This window comes from Cyanistes caeruleus, chromosome 8 (genome assembly GCF_971803275.1).
Source record: "Cyanistes caeruleus chromosome 8, bCyaCae1.hap1.1, whole genome shotgun sequence".
In the NCBI taxonomy this organism is placed as follows: Eukaryota; Metazoa; Chordata; class Aves; order Passeriformes; family Paridae; genus Cyanistes; species Cyanistes caeruleus.
The window spans coordinates 4,911,358-4,933,031 of record NC_141708.1 but is presented as its reverse complement, the minus strand read 5'-3'; the positions used below and the strand labels follow the sequence as shown (position 1 = coordinate 4,933,031).

Here is a 21,674-nt window from a genome sequence, read left to right as displayed (position 1 = left end):
TCTATATAGAATAAACATGATTTTACTCAGATTCTTAGTCACTTCATTAGCAGAACCAAGTAGTAATTATGAGTTGCAACTATTTTCTTAATATGAACACATTTTTATCTACCAGCTCTTTGGTTTGCTGCTTCTTTTAATTGCACATCTCAGTAAGAAACGTTGGGAAAGATGAAAGGGTCAAAGCAGGGATCTTGGAGGATAAACTGTTGTCTTTAAAAGCAATCCCTACTGGAAGAAAATATGATGATTGAGAGGCCAGTGGTGCTAGGGTAAGCACAAGATAAGTCACAAGCTATTTGAAGTAATGTTTCCTTTGATCTGCCAGGCCTTCCCATACATAAGGAAATTCAGTGGGGTGCTAAAGGCTCTGCTAATCTTCCTAATGATATGCTGAGGATGCTTAAGGCTGAGGTTAAAGAGGCCTTTCAGTGCAGCTTGATTTGTGAACTTTTGAAATAGGGGACTAACCTTCCTCTCAGAGATATTTGCAAAGCAAGCTGCTCACATTAGCAAATGTGTGGGCAACTGTGTGGATGAGCTCAGGGCAGAGGAGTTGAAAAGAAAACCTTTAGATGAGCTTTGCCTTCAGCAGTGCTGCCCTGGGCAGTGATACTGTGGGGCTCCCACAGGGTTTTAGGAACAAAGTGTGTTAAGAACAAGGGTGGTTTAAATTCTTGAGGAAAACAGGCAGTCAAAGGGCTGGGCTGGTCAGAATCTTTGACAATTATTATCTGTCAGACTGGTGGGCACAGCTTGGGAAGACTCAAGAGCTTCATTTAAACATCTAATTTTTAGGTCAACCTTCAACATTACCATGGCATTCAAAGTCAGGCTTGAGAGCAGAATCAACATTTGACTAAAGAGCCTGAAAGTAAACTGGGGAGCCTTAATTTGTCAAGAAAGTTTAAGAATCATTCACAGGGGGAAAAAAAAAAAAGAAAGTGATAGAAGTGTGTAATCCATGCTGGCACCACTGAGCTCTGAGTGGTTTGATTTTGCCTGGTTCACACTCCTTGTGTGCCCTGAGGCCTGAACACAGCAAACAGAGCTCATCTGTACCCTTCAATCCACCAGAGGTTCAGAAAGTGAGACCTCTCCCACTCTGGTAACGCCACTTGTTAACTTCAGACTGTGCCCAGGACATACAAACTCCACACTGAGTCTGGCAGTCATGGCAACTCTCTTCCCAACAAGAGGAGATCATCACCATGGGACAGCACAGCCAGGTCTCCTCAGCAGCCCAAAGGATAACTCAGGGGCCTGTAAGGTGTGACATGCCCTCACACGTGCCAGGTGAGGCTGCTGTCACACGAGTACAGACGAGCCCTGGCTCGGCAGCTGCCTGGGTGTGCAGCTGTGGGATGCTGCCATGCCAGGATGGTGTCAGAGGTGGCAGAGCACTGGTGGGAGGACCACACAGCAGGGTGGAACCAGGGCATGGGCTGCAGTGATGGAAGGACCACACCACGGGGTGGAACCAGGGCATGGGCTGCAGTGATGGAAGGACCACACCACAGGATGGAACCAGGGCATGGGCTGCAGTGATGGAAGGACCACACCACAGGATGGAACCAGGGCATGGGCTGCAGTGATGGAAGGACCACACCACAGGATGGAACCAGGGCATGGGCTGCAGTGGGAACGAGGCACAGCTGGTGGCCTCAACCCAGAGCCAAAAGGAGCCAGGTGGTTGGCAGGAATCACTGAAAGCTCAGGGCTGAGGGCTGGGGTCAGTTCCCCTGCAGCCAGAGCCAGCTCTCTGCTTCAGACAAGCTGGCTGGAGCAGCTCACACTCTCCCAACTTTCCTCCAAGCAGCTTTTCCTAATCAGGCAGTAAAGGAGCCCAGTCTGGAGCTCGTGGCAATAAACGGAAAAGCACCTTCCTCTGCCGGCACTACCTGCAGCTTATCTGCCAGTCTGTGCTGTATGGGACAGCCAATCTCCCTCTGAAGATTAATATCCCTAAACACAGGTTAAAGCCTGATTTTCAGATGGTCTCAGCTGTCCAAGGGTTGTTTGGTTTCTCCCTACAAAGTGAAATACCTTTAACATGAGAAATCTCCCACCACAGGTTTCAGTGGCTGGGGGTTGGAGCACATCGTGGGAGGTGAGGGTTGACTCACCTCAACCAAAGGAACAGGAATTATTCCTTACACTGCAGGTAAGAACTTTAATTGGTGGTCTACAGGCAATGATTTAAGCACAAGTTTTGCAGCACTGCTTTGGAATTTAGCTGTCCTGGGATCACTATTGCCATTATTTATTTGGTCTTGTCTTATGTGGGGACTTGAGTCACTGCATTCCTGAGGAAAGCGCCAGCATTTCCACTTGGAATGACAGTGACATTCAACTGCTTTCAATTGGCCTATTTTCATATCTGATTGCATATGAAAGGAAGCCTTTTTATTCCATAAAATTGGATAAGTTTTGAGAAAATCTACCTGGAACTGACAGGCAGGGAATCCTATGAAGCCAAATAGGCTTAGGGCTGAGATGGAAACCAGTCCTAATGCCGTTAGGCCCAGTTTCTGTGCTGAAGCAGGGATGGAGGTGCTTTGAAAACTTTGCTCTCAGGAGCCAAATACCTAGAAAAATTAGACAACTGGAAACATTTTGTTGATTTTGAGGGGCCAGTCTTTAAATGTGGAAATCAGTACTTGTCTGCTGGTAAATGCACCTTTGTGAGACTTGAAAAATTCAGATTCATGGTTTATTCCACCAACATTTTGAGTATGGAATATTCCAAATATATACTTGGGAGTTTTAGCAAAAATAGAAAAATGCTTCTTATCCATTGCTTAGAAGAGTTTTTGTAATGAATAAACCTCTGTCTATAGTCAGTGAAGAGAAATCTTTAAAACCATAGAGTGAAGGGTGAATATCCTTCCCTTTTTAGCCATCATGACTGGTGGTTTTACCTTTTCCAGCTGTAGTCTACTGGATGAAAGAGAGGAAAGGAAGTCCAGTTAGAACCTCAAAAACATTAAAAAAAATACACAACCCCCAGTTTTTATTCAGGGCACACATTTCTTGCCTCACACTGAGCGGGTTTCTAAGGGCCAGCTCCATGTAAACAGTCACAGAGGCTAAACAGGGCAGCTAAGTCAAAGGGTGAGATCATGGAAACCACCAATCATTTATTGCCTCACCTCAGAGACCTCTCAACTACATGTGGCTGCCACTTCCAGCCTTTAAAGTTTCCCCTGGTTTTGAGGCTTCCTGCAAACCCAGAATTGCCTCAGCCCTGACCCTGCCAAGCAGCCTGGCACGTCACCCACTCCATGGAGTCCCCAAAAGTCCCCACCTTCCCCCAGGAGGCCTCCAGGAAGGAAATGTTCCCAGATGATGTCTAGGACACTGCTGTATTTTATAAAAAAGCATGGGGGCTGCCACTGTTTTTCAAAAGTTAATCAGAGAAACAAACAAACAAACAAAAAGTCAGATATTTTTAAAAATAGATCATTGGAGCTTTTCTCTTCATGCTAGATGGGTCTAAGACCGTATCTCCTCATTCTAAGTCATGACCAGCAGCCACATTGCAGCACCCTGCAAATCCTTTCAACTCTGGATTGCTGCTCTCCCCACAACAGCTCCTGGCACCAAGTGTCTGATAGTCAATGATTTGCTGGCTCAGAATTCCTCTGATGAGCATGTGGAGCTGCCTCTTTCTCAGAGACAGGAGCTCACCACCACTCAGAAATATTTGGAGACGTTTATTTGTGTGGATGTGTATGAGCACAGAGATAAGTGTGTGTGGGCGCATGTTTGTGTATTTAACTAGGCAGAAATAAACTTTCTGGATGGAGGCTGATAATGGGCAAATAAAAGCAAGCACTGAAATGATTGCTAAAATAATCAAAAGTCCTTTTATTTGTCCTTACAAAACAGCTCCTTGCTGATTCTGTTAAATGCTAACGTTAAAACCTGTAACTAGTGCATGGAAATATGGAAAATTATACTGGATCCCTAACTTCTGGATAAGACAAAAACATGAATTAGGACAAATCTTGTTGCTATTTATATGAAGAAAAAAATAGTTGAATTTATGAGGCACAGGTTTCAGCCAGAAAGTAAACAACAAAGGAAGGAGCAGAGCTGGAACAGCACCCAGCTTATGTTCACTATCATAATGGAACTTGTAGGAGGTAACAACCTGCACACGCTGAAAACTGAACAAATCAGAAAAATTCAGAATTTTGTGCTTAAGAGGTTGTGTGGTTGGATGAGAGGATGGAGTGCCAGGACACTGCTGGCATCTCACACCAGATGAGGATCTGAATCATCCTGGCCAGTCTCGAGCTCTTTGTGTTTCATGGAAACCAAAATGAGCTGGGCAGAGCCTCACCGGAAACCAACCTTGCTTGGACTCCTTTCAAATCAGGTCATGAACATAAATATTGCTCTGGAAAGTACCTAACAGAGTATTTAGTATGAAGATACACTTTCATAAACCACCAAAGAACAGAGTTTCTGCAGTCCAGTGGAGCTGTGAGCAGTTTGAGAGTGTCCCCTGAAACCTCTCCATCCCCAGTAATCTTAAACCTCCAAATTCCCACAAGACTGACCCCTTATTGATAGCAAAGATAAAGGGGCTGTTTTCTGAGCCTCTCTGCATTTCACTAAGACCTGAACTGCAGAGGAGGCCAGAACAGGAAAGAAAATCCTGTGGGTGAAGATTTAATTCCATGGAAGATGGTGGCCAGTCCTGGGTCAGGTTCTGTGGGGGAAAGATTTCTTCCTGTGCTTTTAGATATGTAAAAACACATTGCATGAATGAAATTAGAAATTACTTCCCTGGGCTCTGGTAACAGCAATAGCAATCTGATGTTAGTTTGAGAAGAATTAAATGATCCCTATCTTCAAATAATATTGATTTTCCACCATGGCTGTTGCTCTCTGATTATTGGCTGTTACTTAATTCATTGTGTATCTGCAGTAGTTGCTTTGGCTATTTTCAAGTGCTGTGCATTTTTATGCTCACAAGCAGGGCAGCCTTGCCATTTATTTGCACTGGGAAGTTTTGGGGAGTGTGCAGATCAAACCTGTGTCATCTGGGACAGCCACTGCGCTGAGTGTGGACTCCGTTTTTTCTTGAGCTTCTTCCATCTAATATTCCCTGCCTACACATTTAGGCATTTTTCTTGCTGCAATATCTGCCAAACCTGCTCAAATTCTGGGACTTTGGGATCACATGAAAAAAGCTCCCATCTCTCCACTCCATCCATTTGGTTTTTCCCAAGCTAGAGCTGTTTTCCCTCAGCAGATGGATCAGTAGATGCAGGACTTGGTCGAGCCCACGTCAGCCCAACAGCTGTTGCACAAAAAGCAGTGATGCCCAAGGCATCCTTCTTGTAGGAGGGGAACACGGATGGGGAGATCTCTTCCTGAGGCCAAAGGACCCCAAGGACAAATAGCAGCCAGAGTCATGCATTGGCCTGATGCAATGAACATGGCCAAAACAAGGGGGCTGCAGCTATAAAGGGAAATGGCACTTCCCAAGGGAGCAGATAGATGAAAATGTAAGTGTAAAAAAGCCCTGGAAATGATAAAAGGCTCTGCTGGAAAGCAGTAGAAAGGGGGAGGTTATATGAGCATGGCAGTTGGCAGGAGAAAGCTGAGCTCCTTTTGGGTTTCTGTTTAGTTACAGATGTGGCAGGAAGTTCCAATGGAATTAAAATGAAATCACAGAAACCACCTCAGGAGTGTTGGGAGGTTGTTGGGAGGTGTGGGCAGGACGGTGTCTGTCACAAGAGCAAAGGCAATGTTTGTACACTTGGAAAGGGCTGACGAGCATGACAAGAGATGTAAAAGGGATCTTTGGTTTCAGCCACAGTTTGACAGCTCTCAAAGTGTCTGAGGCTGAATCAGTCCCTTTTTTGATATATGGGGTCTCCTAAGTGACACCAAACCTTGTTGGTGGCTTCTTAGCCAAGGCAGAGGGGAGCCAGGAGCTCCTTCCACCCCAGGGCAGGTCAGGGCTTCTCCAGCCCCAGCTGAATCCAGTGGCTGCAGGATCATGGCTTTGTGAGAGCAGCACTGTCACCAGGCAAAAAATGGGAATAAACCAGCTGACACACAGCCCACTGGGGAACAGGGGGGTATAAAGGGAGATGCAGAACATTCATAGCTGTCTGTGCCTTTCTCCTTGCCCAAAACTCCTTTACCTGAAAGCAGGATGGCCAAAGGCAAGTACAGAACTGGTCTGGAAGCCCATCCATGGCCAGTCCTGACAGTTCAGTGCTGCCTTAAAGACCACTGGTACAAACAGCAGGAGCTTCAGCAGGGTCTGGCAGTGGGGGGACAGCAAGCTCTGTGTTCCATTGCCTTGGGTGACATTTGGTTATGTTTAAATATCATACAGGATGCTGGCTGGGTTCTTCTCACCACTGTCAGACATCTGCAGCCTCCAGGTTCAGGGCTGCAGTCCTCCAGTTTGTGTTTCTGCTTGGCAGACATGAGTCCCAGCACTGTGTGGCAGAGAGGGACAGGAGCAAATACAGAGATGGAAATTTCCCCAATGCGTTTGTCATAAGGTCACATAAGTGGAGAGAAGCTTGAGCCAGTTAATAATTAATAGCAGACTTTTAAAGTAGGAAAAATCATCTTGTTTGTTATAATTCATTGTTATAAAATGGGAGTATGTTCTGCTGAATTTATGAGGGAAATCCTCAAAGCTCTGTTTATTTTTTAGTGCCAGATGAGTCAGTTTTGTTATCCTTAGCAATAATTTGTGCTATAATGAAAAATTTGGGATGATTTATACAAAAGGGTTTGTGTCTTCATTGTAAATAAACACTGTTCATTTTGTGCCATTAGGTTGAATGAAGAAATGTGTGCTTTAAGATGCAGTTTACAAGTTAGTTAATATCAGAAATGATAAATAGCATGACAATCTTTTTGGAAAGGATGTAAGTCTTCGTGCTTCCAGGACATAAGATAACCTCTAATTAATGGGGGCTACTAAGAATTCTTTCCTGTCAGCAAGTTATTCCATAATTGCTTTCTCTAAGGCTTCCTGTCCTTTCCTCTGAAGCAGCTGCTGTGCTTCTGCAGGAACAGGATGATAAAATCAATAAATCCCTGACCCACTCCTATACCTCTGTGAATGTCTTTTTTGATGGGAACTTTTCATCCACTCAGGATCCAGGCTCAGTTTGCTTTGTTTGCAAGGCAAAATCTGCTGAATGCCTAGGCAGAAGAAATTACTTACTTCCTTTAGTGATGTCTTCACTTGTGACAGGAAAAACAAAGCCTAAATCCTTCAGCTCACGTGTTGGGATGTAGGAAGGAACGTAAAGTAATTTTTTCAAGAATCTTCACCTGGAGAAGCAGTTGGTTGTGTTGTTAAATGGACCCAGAGAACAAATATCCATCTAGCAGAAGAAGAGAAAAGCTTCGTTTTTGAGAGCTTGTCTGGGTGAGAGAAATCTCACCCCAACCATTCTCCGAGCTTTGGAGCTGTGTTTAGGGAGCCTTCCACTTTGCCCTGGCCCTCAACTCTATTTATAATTTCCTCCTAATATTTCCACTTGTCTTCACCAAAACTACTTTTGGACTAAAGCCTTATTTTTGCTATGTAATAGTCAGGCCTCTAAAATTACCTGATGATCTAAGGGTTTTAAGATAAATGGAGGAAATGGCTCTCTGGAAGTGCCTTTGCCCTTTTGTCTGTCATACAAAGCAGCTGAGGGATTGGCATAGGCTGAGACAGGCTTAGTTTAACATTAAACTAATTGAAAGTTGGTGCAATGAATCACATCTAATGTGTCATTGGAAAGGAGGTTTCTTGATCTTTAGATAACAGTGCAGTCTAAGATAATATATATCCACTTTTTAAAAGGTAGGAAGTAGGCTGGGAAAGGGAATGTTTCTAATGAGTGATAAAACTGCAGATGCACACACCTGGTTTGGGAAGATGTCTTCCTGCAGGTCAGGGTCTGAGGCAAATAAAGGAAGCCCTAACTGGACATGAATGAGCTTTTATTTTTGTCCTCTAGGCAATTCAACAACAGGATGCTTTCCTGAGGTGTATTTGCAATTCCTTCCCTCCCCTTCTTCTCCCATCAGTGTCAAAGCTTGAATTATATTGTATTTATTTTTTTTTTCTCTCTTGCTTGGACATGGACCAGGAAAAATGAATCTATCCATGCTTCAGATCCATGTGACTTGGAGAGGTTGTACTGATCATCAGCTACAAGCTGTGAATAAAGCCTTCAAACCTTATTTAAACATCACAGCACTAATTATGGTTTCCTTAAGTAAAAGGCTCTTAAACTATAATTACCCATAAGATTAAACATTGGCAGTTACACAAGAAATTGTATTACAGGCTTGTACCAGGGGGCTGAGCTCACCCCACGGTCTCAGTCAATCAAATCTGGTGAGAAGGACAAATGCTGCAGTCAGAGCCAGCAGTGGAAAACCATCCCTGTGTCCTGCCCAGCCCCAACATATGCAGAAAACTCATCTGATATTCAGCATGCACTATTCAGTTTACAGTTTTCAGTTTACAGTACTGCTCCCAAATCTCAGCTTGATGTAAACATTGAGCTGCTAAATGTTGGTTTCCATCAGTTCAGGTTTCAGCTCCCAGTGCAGAGATCTCTTCCCCTTGTGTTTAATGTGAAGCTCCCCATTAACCACCACCAAAAAGGGAAACAACTCTAATGCATGGTTTTGGGGTTTTTTTAAAAGGAAATAGGGAATTTTGGAGGGCAGTTCTGATAAAACAGACACTCTTGTCCTTATGAGTGTTCACTGCTCACTCCACCCCTTTGTAGCATGAAACACACAAATTAAACAGGTGTTTAAATTTGGACCAAGTCCAAGAAGAGATGGAGGGTTGGTGCTAGAACAGACATTTTCCTCTCATCCTCTGCAAACCCACACTCCCTTCCTGTGCATGATCAGGTAGTTTCTTCTTTTAATGAAAAATACATGAGCAGCATAAAACCTCTTATTCCTGCTTGTTTGTAATGAATTTTGTTATTTGCCCCTACAATCTGTTGGTTTGGCTGCATGACATTGATTTCCAGCTAAAACAATTCACTCACCAATTACTTCCACAGACAACAATTTCAAGCAATTAAGAGAATTAAGTGTTTTTGTACTGTTAAGAAATACATCTCTGAAGAGCTTTTAGAAGATGCAGCATGAGATGCTAAAATTCACTTTGTTTTGTCTTAGCTATTAGCAGGGGAAATTATCAGAAAACCCAGTAAATATTTTATGCTCCCCCACCTACACATGTAAGACAGCTACCAGAACTGCAAATGTTTTTAAGTTGGAGATTACCTGCTTTGTTCCACAGAACTTCTTTGTGGTTTGTTTTTTGTTTTTTTTTTCTCTTAAATAACCTACTTTTGTCCACTGTGTGGATGGAAACACATATATCTATTCCCTGCATATTCCTGCTGGATTCCACGTGATGCTGCACCCCTTGTCTTCAGCCCTGCCTGCACACAGCTCTGCAGAGCACATCCCCTCCTTCCTTTGGGCAGGATTTAGGATTAAATGGCATTTGTTGAGGGGTTGATTGGAATGGAAGCAGAGTTTGCATATGCAGAGAACAAGGGTGGAAAAGCACATGGCTTTTATGTGGGAATGAGGCACAGGAAGGCACCAGAGCTGTAAGGATCTGTAATCAGCAGACACCACACGGGTCTGCAGCTGGGGGTGCCACAATTTAAGTGCAAATTAGTAAGTTTGAGGAGAGTGACTTAAAAATTACTAAAGCATTTCATGATTATGAGGAAGACTAATTCAGGAGACAATTCCCACACTCCCACCCGAAGGCATTACCATTTTCTGTCTACCTGTGGCCCTCCTGTCCTTTTTAATAAGACTAAGTTGTGAATTCTTGTTTTGCAAAGTCTTTTTCCGTGTTTGTGGCTAGAAGAGTTCTTGTTACATCCTGATTTTCATGGATTATTTAAGAGGAGTTAAAAAAGAGCAGTGAAAAACACAGGCCTAGGATCTCACAGACATTGCCATGACCTCTTTTGCATCCATTTAAAGCAAATATTTCTCTTCCTAGGGATCCTGCAAATGTGTACATTTGAGTTCTAAACATGTAATAGGTGCAGTGTTGGAACCAGTTTTACACAGGTGTGACTCCTTTGTTTTTGATGGAGTTTCTACATATTTACTGTCAGAGGAAGTGAATAAATACTCTGGAGCTTTGAAGACAGAGCTACAGCAGGAACTGACAGAGAGCAAGTCTTCTTTGTGAAAGTGAAGCACAGGAATGAATCTAAAATGTGTTTTTATATGTATACATGCAGACATGGGGGGAAAAAATCACAGAAAGGAAGAGAGAACCTTTTGTTGTGAACCGTGACAGATAACCCTGGGCTGACAACAGCCATCATTTTTTGTAAATACTATAAATTCTTTGGAAAATCTTGGCACCTGAGTGTATAAAATCTCCCAGTGAGGTGCATTCATTCTCCTCCCTGTGTTTCACGTGAATCCCTCTTCTCCAGAGATTTTCATAAACACTGAAAAGATTAATGTCCAAATATGAACAAAATGAGAACAAACTCATCATCAAACAGGACTAAAAGAAAAGGAAATAGCTGATTTAATTAGGTTTTTACTGATGATTCAGACCAACATAAATCTCAATGAAAGGACAAAAATAATTACAGGTAATTAATGCCAAAGTATCTAAAACTAAGGAATTTAGTTAGCCTTGAGCACAGTACATAACACACCCAGTTCTTCTTTCTGTAGATAATATAGTGCATCCACTAATTTAGGTTATGGAGTTTCTTTTACACTTGTAATTATCTTTAATACTGACACTTCTTTGGCCATAAGGGGAACGGTGCTGATGGTGTAACGAAGCCAGCCTGTCTAAAACATAGAAGCTTTTTTGTTTTGTTATTCCTGGAGTTAAAACAGTATGAGTCAAAAACAAATTAAATCCATCATTCTGCCACTGGCTAGATCAGTATAAAATCAGTGAGATGCAAACAGAGCTGGATGCCATATTTTTTCTGTCTCTGGCTGAGGTTCAGTAGTGTTTCTCAACTATAGTTTTGTTTTTAATGTGTCAAAAAAGCAGCTCTTCAGTGGCAATTTTTTTATATCAGTATTATGGTGAAATTGAAGCTCTGATTTCAAAGATGCAATTTTTTACGAAGATCTGTTTCATGCACTTACCTTCCAGAGCAGTTGAAAATAAAAATATTGGAAGGATAAATAGAATATTTTGCCATTGATAAGAGCTGCAGGACCATCTGGATGGACTAGACTGAGAGTATGGATTTAAAGGATACATTTTGGGAGCCCAGAAAGGAAAGCATTTTCTCTTGGGTCAGGTCCCCCTCTGTATACTTCCCTTTCTTTGGATTGTAGGAGATGGAAGCTAATGTCCACAGACAGGTTTCCCCCTCACCACACAGGGGGTTTCATAGACCTTGTTTTACAGCAAAAAAATTATGGGTGTATGGGACTATGAATTAGATCTTAAGTTTCCATGTCAGATAATCTACATTTATGCAGGGGGGAAGCAACAAATTTTCAGAATTTTAAACCACAGCTGGAAAAAGTGAGCCCAAAATCTGGGGCACGTTCATTATGGAAATAAATTCATGACCAGAGCTGGTGCTTTCTTATGATTTTCTTTGTCCCCTTCTGTGTGATATTTCTCTTCTTGTCTAGGAAAGAAGAATCCTTTGAGGTTTTGAGGAGGTTTGACTGGGAAAGGAACATAAAAGCCAGTCTACCTTTTTGAGGAGTGCTGATTGTGGAATTGTTTGCCTTTGTATTCCACAAAATGCATGGGCGAGCTTCTGCTCCCTGAAGCAGCGGGGCTGGGTGTCACAAGAGTGTGCCCTTGTGTGACAGGTGGCACAGACAGCGAATTGCCCAAAGCAACGAGGCAGGGATCTGGTTTTACACCCTGAAAACGAGCTCAGGGTTAGTTTGTGTGGCTGGCAGGGCTGGTGGCAATCAGGCCAGCCCCAGCCTGACTCCCAGCCAGGTGTGTTCCCTGCTCCCATTGTCACACAGGCCCAAGGGACACGGAGCCAGGGCTCCATTGAAGGGTGAGGGGCTTTTTCACAGGACTTTGCATGGAGTGGGAGCTCTGGTGGAGCCTCCAGAGCTGCTTCTTGCCATGGGCTGCAGGTGTGCATGGCACACTGCAGCCCCAGAGCTCCTGCAGCACTCTCTGCAGCTCTTCCCCTCGCACACAGGCTATGGCTCTTCAAAAAACCTCTTTTTCCCACTTCTGCTTGGGACTGTGAGCCAAAAGCCCTGGGAGATCTCTCTCCCGTTCCCCACTGGCAGCAAGAGCAGGGGGTGCAGAGCTTTCAGTCCCTCCAGATGGGACCAATTCCCCCAGACTGCTGAAACTCAGCTGTGACAACATCAGGGTTCTGGAGAGGGAAACACACCAAAAACCTCCAGCCTGCCACCCAGGAGTGGGTGATCTTGATATTTATTCCACAGGATGAGCAGGAGATAAAAGGCAAAGTGATCCCCATGCTTGGACAGCTCTGGGGAAATATTTTCCATGGTGAAAATCTCCAAAGGGAGTCAGGAGCACGAGTGCCTCTGGCAATCCACAGAATGAGCCCTGGCAGGGCACAGCTGAAAACTGAATTTTCCTTGCACTGGGGCACAGCAGGAAAAGCCTCCTGTGGTCAGGCATTCAGCAAGTTCCCAGCTCTGCAACATGGCCAAAATGCATTTCTGAGAGAGGTGGTGGAGGTTTGTTCCCAAATCCCAGCAAAGGGAAACCATACGTGAACATCCTAAAACATCATTTAGACCAGAAGCTGTATAATTAAGCATATCCATTAAGGGGGGCACAAAATATGAAGAAATGAATTCCATCTCTCAGATCAGTACCTCACACAGTAAAATTAATGGGATTGTGAAAGCAGCCATTTTACTGATCTGCTTTGGACAATTAGGAGAACAATTCCAAATCTTTCCCCTCCACTTGTGGAAGTCAAGAGAGGGACTTCTATTTTGACCATCTAAAAGTCAATGTCTACTTTTAAAATTTAGTCTTCACATCAGAAAATGGCAGTTGGGTAAAGATGTTCCTGCCCCTTTGTTATGCACATGATTTTTAAAGCCTTCCTGCATTAGAATTTAAGCACAAACTGAGCAAACTACAAAACCTCAAAACACGCAAATCAATCATTCCTGGGTTATATATCTTCAGAATACAATCCAAAAATAATTCTGGGTGTAGTTTTCCAACTTCAGCATTTCATAAACTAAATACCCTGCAGCACAATTGGACTGACATGACTTACAAAGTAAAATAAATACACACTGGGATGTGTCTTTTGTTCCTGTTATTTTATTTTTCCTTTTGCCTTTCAGAAGTTGTATTAGAGCCCGTAGTACTTGATAGGCGAAAAGTAGAAATGTCTATTTATAATATATATATATATATATATATATATAATATATATAAATGTCATTTAGAAGAGGGAAGTAATTTAATTTTGTGCTGTAGATTTCTAACATACATCTATGGAAATGTTCTTGCCTATGCCGGTGATTTCCCTGCCCTCAAATATTTAAGCAAGGATAGGGCATGCCTGAAAGATACATGTAAGAGCTTTTTTAATAAAAGAATTTAACCTCTGACTTTTACAAGCAGAGATTTGATTTCTAGATATGAGTTCTTTGCCTGCTTTTCAGTAAATTTTTCTTTACAGTCATTTGGAACACTGTACCCAAGGCTTTATTGTGCACGACACTTGGAGTTCTTTTTTTATTGACTTAGGCTGCTTCTTGCCAAAGTCAAAAGGTTGGAAGCAAGGCCACTGGCATGGGAAGAAATGTTTAAAGAATAAAACTACTTTGGTTGGAAATAAGAGAATTGAAATGAAATGAAAGAATTGAAGCAGAATAAAATGAACTTTTCCCTTTTTATGGTCATGTTTGCTTCACAGGCAGTAATGACAGACCCAAACTAAGCTCTCTGCCATGGGAAGATGCAGGGATTTCTGTGCATCCAGCACTTTTATTTGGCTATCAGAGTCTTGGGATTCAGCCACATATCCTGGATGTGGACAGGAGGGAGCTCTTTATCTCAGAACCTTATTCCTATTTATCAAACTTTTCTCTACCTTTAATTCCTCACAGTTATTTCCTTTCCCTTCAAGACCTTCCACCTCAATTTTCCCCTTTTTATTCACCCCTTTCCCTCTTTTCTGAATTCATGTTGGCTGTCTGAAGGCATGAATTGAGTATTTGACTTACTGCAGGATTATTTTTGTGTAACCATACATTTCAATGACTGCTTTAACTTATGTATATGACAATACAAGTTCATATCCCCTCGCTTTTATTCAAGCAGGAAAACACAAAACTTTTCAGAGATTTTGTTTTACCAGCTCATGTTCTTTCCTCATGTAGGAGATGAGAAGAGGGATCTGATGACTTCCTAGCAATGGCAAAAATCTCAGCTTGTGTTTGCTCAATTTTTCTTAGCGTGGCCTCAGGTTTGCAAATGCACCAAACCACAAACCCACAGTTCAGCTTGCAAAGGCCAGAGCACAAGATTTAATATTGACAGAAAAACAAATATTTTATGTATTCCTACTATCTGATTACTTGGCTTAGGAAGAAAAAAAGAACAAAAAAAAAAAAAAAAATAAGCACCATCAGCTTTCAAGGCAAAATTGAGCCAGAATTGACAAGTCTCACCTGTGTTCATGTTGAAATCAAACCAGACTGTGAGTTTCACATAATTCTAAAGCAAAACCAAAAGAATCTGGAGCTGACTCATTGAAAGACATTGAATTTACACAAAGTCCTGCTGTTACAGAGCTCACCCACAGTATTCATCACATTAGAATATACTTAGGCTGAAAACATGAAAAGAGACAACATAAGCAGAATTACACCATTTTTATTTTTTTGTTACTACTCTCTGTGTCTTGGGGCCTTTTCTGATTTATAAAAATACCTGTACATTCTTACAAATAAGAGTACCTGGACCAATTACTCAAAGAAAAGCTGCATGGATAATTTATTTTTAATGCACAGGTTGGTAAAAAATTAGTTCCCTCAAATACCTCTGCACTAAATTATCCAGTCTAGCCACATCCTGACAGAACAAATATTAAGAGTATAAAATAAATGTAATTTTTGATGCTGACCACATATGTAGAATGGCATTTCTTTGGGCCAGCAGTTCAGGAGCAGTTTCTGTTCCCTCTCCCCTAACACACACTTCCTGGGGGAGCAGGAAAAACAGAAACAGTTGCTGTGAAGGTTGAGGGAATAAATTTAAAAGGATGTTATTCCCTTCACAAGGTGCTGTTCAGCCTGGGGAACACTTGAAGGCGAGGCCAAATCATCTTTCCACGCTGCATAAGGTAAGAAAAACAATAAGGCAATGAGGACAGAAAAGCCCCAAAAAACAGAGAGAAAAGACAAAACCCAGTGGGACAAAATCTGAGGGGTCTGTCCCACAGGAGCCTTTTCCATGCTGTTGTGAGGGATTTTATGCTTTGAGAAATGTGGATCTGTCTGCACTGGCTTGTGCTGTGTCATGGGGTGGGTGACTGGGAGTGCTCATCCAGGAGTAAATCCTCCACCAGAGAGGTTTAAAAAGTAATACAAAAGTTGATGCAATAATAAATAAGATTTCAAGGTCGAAACCTAAAGGTTTTATAGACAACAGAAATCAGAACTCCATCAGCCGTTTCAGAGTGGTAAAACTAAAAATAACACCTCACAAAGAGCTGCTCTGTTTTGCTTTTTATTTTTTTATTTTTTTTCCTTAGAATGAAAACATTCCATTTAAAATTAACTTGTTTTGACTGAGCAACACAAAGGTAAAACATGAAAACAAAACAGTCAGCGTTTGGCACTGGTGTTTCCAGCTGAAACTCCTGTAAATACTGCCTGGGCTTATGTGCTCACCCTGCCTGGATTTGGGAATTAGGCTTGGGGAGGTTCAGCTCCTCCACCTCAGCTCCCACTGCTGTGGTGGCTGCTGGAAAAACAAACTGGATGTACTGTACACAGGCACCCAGCCAACTGCACCTGGAAAAGGAAAATAATGTTTTTAGAGGGAAATACACGCAGGCCATGAGCACAGGACTCTGCAGGCAGCACCAGCAGAGATCTGGTGGTGAAATGTGTGTAGGAGGGAAATAGAGTGAGCAGAAATATCATTATTTAACTGCAGTATTAAATACAGCGAAGAGCTTCGTCCCACAAGGTCCAGAGTGCCATAAAGTACGATTAACATGAATAGAATTAAAGACAATTTGTGTCTTTCAAGACTAAAATTCATGCTCTTACAACTGTAGCCTTAGGATTTTGATAGGAAAATGAAAGACTGGAAGTAGAATGACATAGATGAGGATTCCTTTGTTCAGTGACATCTAATAGCTCAAGGAAGAATGAAAATTACATTTTAATGAGAAATAACTTATCATATTAGACAGAGGGAAAAAGAAAATAAACCTTTTTTTAAAGAAAGAACCATGGAAATTAAAATATATCAATTGAAAGTATTTGATTTGCTGGGAGAAAAACAAACTGTGTTTGGGTTTTTGGTTTGCTTGGATGTTTATGATTTTTAAAAAGAGGAGCAATTGTATCATTTTACATTTTAACACTGATTAGTTCTCCAAGAAAATGGTTGGAATTCTGCACAGATAACACAACTGAAATGGAAGGGTTCATTCCTACAGAGATATGGTTGTTTGTCGAGTATTTTTTGCTCAAAGAGTGATAAAAAGGAAACTGAATATGCAACAAATAAATGAAAGTGAAGAAAGGTCTTTTGTACTCTTGATTTATCTTTACATTAAATCTTTTTTCTCCGAGAAGCGGATGCAGCATCAGTTCCAGCTCTATCTGAATATTCTCACATTTTTGTAGAGGAGCCAAAGAATATACAGTTTATAGAAATCTCCAGAACTGCTTCAGGTGAGATGACAGATCCAGCTACAACTTCCTACCCCGAGTTCCCCCTCTGCCTGACAGCCAAACCAAGCAGCTCAAAATGGGAAACAAATCAAAACAAAACAAGGCAACAGATGGATTCACAGCTGCACTTTGGAGTCAGGAAGGTGGAACCTCAAGAAACGCTGCCCAGTCTGTGCTGAAACTCCCACGGCATTAAATGGAAACTCAATTTCACTGCAATGGAGGTTTTCATACTGTAACAACAGAAATAGTTAGAATTGCAAGAAAAATCTAAAAAAAAAATGTATTTCTTTAAAATGCCTTCACACTAAAAGGTTTAAATTAGATATTGGGCAGGAATTGTTCCCTGTGAGGGTGGGCAGGCCCTGGCACAGGTGCCCAGAGCAGCTGGGGCTGCCCCTGGATCCCTGGCAGTGCCCAAGGCTGGGTTGGATGGGGCTTGGGGCAGCCTGGGGCAGTGGGAAGTTCATTAATCCCTTCCACCTCAGGCCATTCTGTGATTCTATGATGCTGGGCCATAAAACATGATTTTTAGGGAACTGGTTAAATTTTCTTACACAAATATTTGTCCAGAGATGGAATCCAAAGCTCCTCTCTCCCTCCTGCGCAGTTCCTTGCCTGGAGCCCTTTTATATATATATATATATTTTTTATTTTTTTATTTTTTCAGGCATGAATGTGGAATCTACAAACATCAGAGTTTATGTTGCATTCATGACAGGGTTACTCAATTCAGGACAATTCAGTGCAAAAAAAAAGAAATAGTGCTTCCTAATTTTAGCATGGGATTTTGGTGTAAGTGGGAATATCTTGGTGGACTTCATCAGGTTTTGGAACAAGGTGTTGAGAAAAGTTTGGGATGGCAGTGAGGAATAAGCCTACAGAATATTTGACCTACAGCACATACAGGTTGAAGGGATTTGCTCAACCAAATAACCATTTTAATTTAGTCTCCACTAGAAAAATAGGAAAAATTAAATGCTTGCCATATGGTGAAAATATGTTAAGCTTCAAAGAAGTAGGAATCATTAAATACAAACTATGAAAAGGGGTTTTTAGATTTGAATGGTATGCCAGTTTCAATATAATAAAACATACATATATAATCCTATTAAAGCCTCATTTGAAAAAAATAAAAGGATTCCTTTGAATAATACAAAATCTTAGGTCACATTTTTTCACCTGTATATTTATTTTCACTTTAATCAAAGCTGCTATAGTGAGAAGTCTTGGTAAGATTTTCAGTGCACATCCGCTATTTCAATTTTTTACACAGGTAACATCAACATGAACCAGGCTTTGAAGATAAAGAAATGAAAACTGAAAAACCATGGACTTGTAAAATGTGGGTCACTCCATAACCAAAAGGAATATTAAAACCAAAGCCACACCAAGGACTCACCTATCTTTTCCACAACTGAACTGTGTAGGAATCGAGGCAATAAAAAAGAAAACCTGAGCTTCTCACAGCCTTTCCAGTTCTACTGTTCTCACAAAGAAAACTGAGGGTACAGATCAAGGAGCTCTGGGAATAATTCTGGTATAAATATAGCAAAGGGCTTGCCAAAATACAGTCACACACACTAAATACCCACATTCCAACACTAACAGTCCCTTCCCTAAAATCTCCCTGTAATAAAGGCACATGAATGCTCTTGGAAAACTGAACCCTAAAGTTGAGGGCAATGGCTGTGAGAAGGGTCACAGCTGATGGCAGAGAGGAGCTGTAGCCCTGTGCTGCACTTGGAGTGGTTTCTTACAAGGTCCCTGTGAGTTCAGGGCCTTTCTAGAATTGTTTGGGGTATTTTTTTCCCCCCAGCAGTAAATATCACAAGCAAAGCACTCACTGTTCTTGATTGTTCCTGTTATTTATTCTCATGGGGTGATGCAGGAGCACCTCAAACAGAACAAATTGTCGTGATACAGCTGACCAACACACAATCAGTTCTGTCCCAAGCATTTTACAGGCTAATTTCTCATTTTCACTGAAGATCTACCTTTACATTAACCTTCAGGACTGAGGAGCGTGGCCATTTCCTAGGCTGCTAGAAATGCTATTGAACTGCAAAACCTTCCTCCTCCTCCTTCTGGATCTTTATCCCATAATAAAGATGAGAAATAGACTTCAAGATAAAGCTGTGTTTCCTTTTTATTTTTATCAGCTCTGTCAGTAATTCCATCACTAAGGCCACATTTCTGGCACTGCTTTTCCTCGGGTTTGGGTCTGGGATGATTTAAGAGGATTTCACATCATCTCTGCTGAGGGCAGTGGACTTAGTCCTGCCTGTTCTGGCTGGGGAAAACCTGCCCCTGGCAGCTTCACCCACAGTTTCTAGAAGATTCTCTTTGTGCTCATTTGGTGCTCTTTAATTCAAGTGATTGCAGAAGTGCAAAATGTTATCATTTATTACTGCTGCTAAATAACAAGCTTGACAGATAGAAAATCCTCCAGGAAGGAGCATCTGTGCATCTCTCCCTCAGCATGCACCAAACAAAGAGCTGTTTGTCCCAGCAGCACAAAAAAAGTCAAGTTCCTAGAAGCTCAGTCAAAATTTTGGCTTTCCAAAAGGAATTTTTTGAAAGTATCTCTCAAATACTGATTTGGGTGGTTTACTTCCCACAGGATGTGCAGTTTATTTATAAGAGTAAGCGCAGTCTTATTGTTTTGGGGGTTGTTTTTGCTTGTTTTTTTTTGTTTTTTTGTTTTTAACTCAATGTCACTGGTAAAACCGTTTGCTGACACCTGCTTTCATGCACAAAAATTTTCTTAGATCCATTTGGAGCTGAGCATTTTGCTCAGGGAAAAATGCTTTTGGCTGTGTTTGGTATTCTGCATGTCATTTTAAACAGAGAGGGGAAAGACTGAATATCCACAGGTGATGGAGTTTATCTAGAAGATAAACTTAACCAGGAACTATCAGATAAACTGAAATATTAGCTGGGTGTTGAAACCAAACTCCCACATGATTCATGGCATTCGGTTTTCTTGTTCTAAAAAACCTTAGGGATTCTCCACAGGCAGGGTGCAGGGTCGTGTTTTACAGAGTGCTGACAAAAAAGCTACCTTTCTTTACCCTGTCCTTTGTGATTAATAACATTACTCTGTATTCATCCAGGAATACTTAACCTCCAATAGCCATAACTGGAAAATCCCTGCAAAAAATGTCACCATGGTCCTGCACACAGAAATGTCAACCAGCAGCCAAGAATTGCCTGGAACAACAATTTCCCAGGTGAGCTAAAGGAGCTATAAAAAGCACTGCCGAGACCTTATGACACCTTATTAATTAGCTCCTCCTGTGGATGGGTTGTATGAACTTGGTAGGGTCGTACAATAAAGAAGAATATTCAATATTCTATACAATAAGAATAAAATCTCAAGACTTGCAGTTTGCCAGCTCGTTCTGATTTACCCACTAGCAAGGCAGAATATCAGCGGAGCCTGTTTTTTTGGGGAAGTGCCTGCTCCAGTTCCCATTTTGCTTCACTAGCTTTTTAGGATAAGAAAAGAGCATCATGAGTTTCTAGATAAAGTATGTAAACCACTGATCTGACTACACAAAACAATCTCTTAGGGAATTAGCAGATTAGAGGGGAAAAAATCAGCAAAAAATTAACATTAGCAGCCAAAAATGAATGGCAATTAATGGCAAAGACTAAATAAAGCTGAGGAGAAGGAAGTGTGCTGACACTCTGGACTAATGCTGATATTTCCCACACACTCCACTGCTGGTGGGAAACTCCTGCATTTGCTTATAAATGCACTCTCTATAACCTAAATAATACAGAGAGAAAACTCTGAAATCCATTGTTTCTGTGGGGATCACAGCACCTAAGAAAAGACCCCAAATATGACTTAATTTTTAATTCCCTTTACAAAGGCCATGAATTCTTTAACCCTTTTTTTTTGTTCTTTTTTTGTTGTTGTTCTTTTTTTTGGGCTGGCGGGAAGAGCTTTTGAAATTTTTTTCTGAAGTGAATGGTTAATTTTGGAGCTGGTCCATAACATCCCAAGTTTGACATGCTGTTAGGAAGATAATCTCCACAGCTGGAAGGATGAGCTGCAGCTCCAACAAGTAACAAAATCTGTAACCTTCCTGCAGCTGTGCTGCACTGAGGCAACCAGAAATGGCAGGCAGATACAGATTGTATCTTATTTTTTAATGGAAAACAGGCACAAAAATAAACTGGAAGCCAAAATGGCCAACCCCAGCTAGGGAATTAGAGTCTGAGTTAGGACTGATTCTTAATGGAGGAAAGAAAAGTATTTCCATTCTCAAAAGCAGCTCCAATTAATGGTAAGGCACGTTGGAAATTGGGCTTGAAGAGAATAAGATTTGGGGATCAGAATATAAAGTTCTATGAAAATATCTCAGTACTCAGCAGCTAATGAAAAAAGAAAACTGAATATTGGGATGTTAGGAAAAAAGAGTGAATAAAATAAAGCAATAATATCTTTATGTAATTTTATTCATCTGTGTTATGCATGAATCTTGAATGCCATCTGTAGATTTAGTGTCTCAGGGAGAGGAAGGAAAAGGAAAGGAAAGGAAAGGAAAGGAAAGGAAAGGAAAGGAAAGGAAAGGAAAGGAAAGGAAAGGAAAGGAAAGGAAAGGAAAGGAAAGGAAAGGAAAGGAAAGGAAAGGAAAGGAAAGGAAAGGAAAGGAAAGGAAAGGAAAGGAAAGGAAAGGAAAGGAAAGGAAAGGAAAGGAAAGGAAAGGAAAGGAAAGGAAAGGAAAGGAAAGGAA

At 41.5% G+C, this 21,674-nt stretch overlaps 1 long non-coding RNA gene across 2 annotated transcripts; it reads left to right on the top strand.

Annotated features, from left to right (window-relative positions):
* The first annotated feature begins 1,723 nt into the window (after positions 1 to 1,723).
* LOC147651835 (uncharacterized) lies at positions 1,724 to 19,052 on the top strand. Of its 2 annotated transcripts, XR_015290225.1 has the most exons (5): positions 1,724 to 1,975; positions 2,075 to 2,164; positions 15,298 to 15,359; positions 16,828 to 16,926; positions 18,203 to 19,052. It is a non-coding gene; the product is annotated as an uncharacterized LOC147651835 (long non-coding RNA). The 2 variants fall into 2 exon arrangements; XR_015290224.1 differs by lacking the exon at positions 18,203 to 19,052 and having other exon boundaries at positions 16,828 to 17,891.
* Positions 19,053 to 21,674: the final 2,622 nt, after the last annotated feature.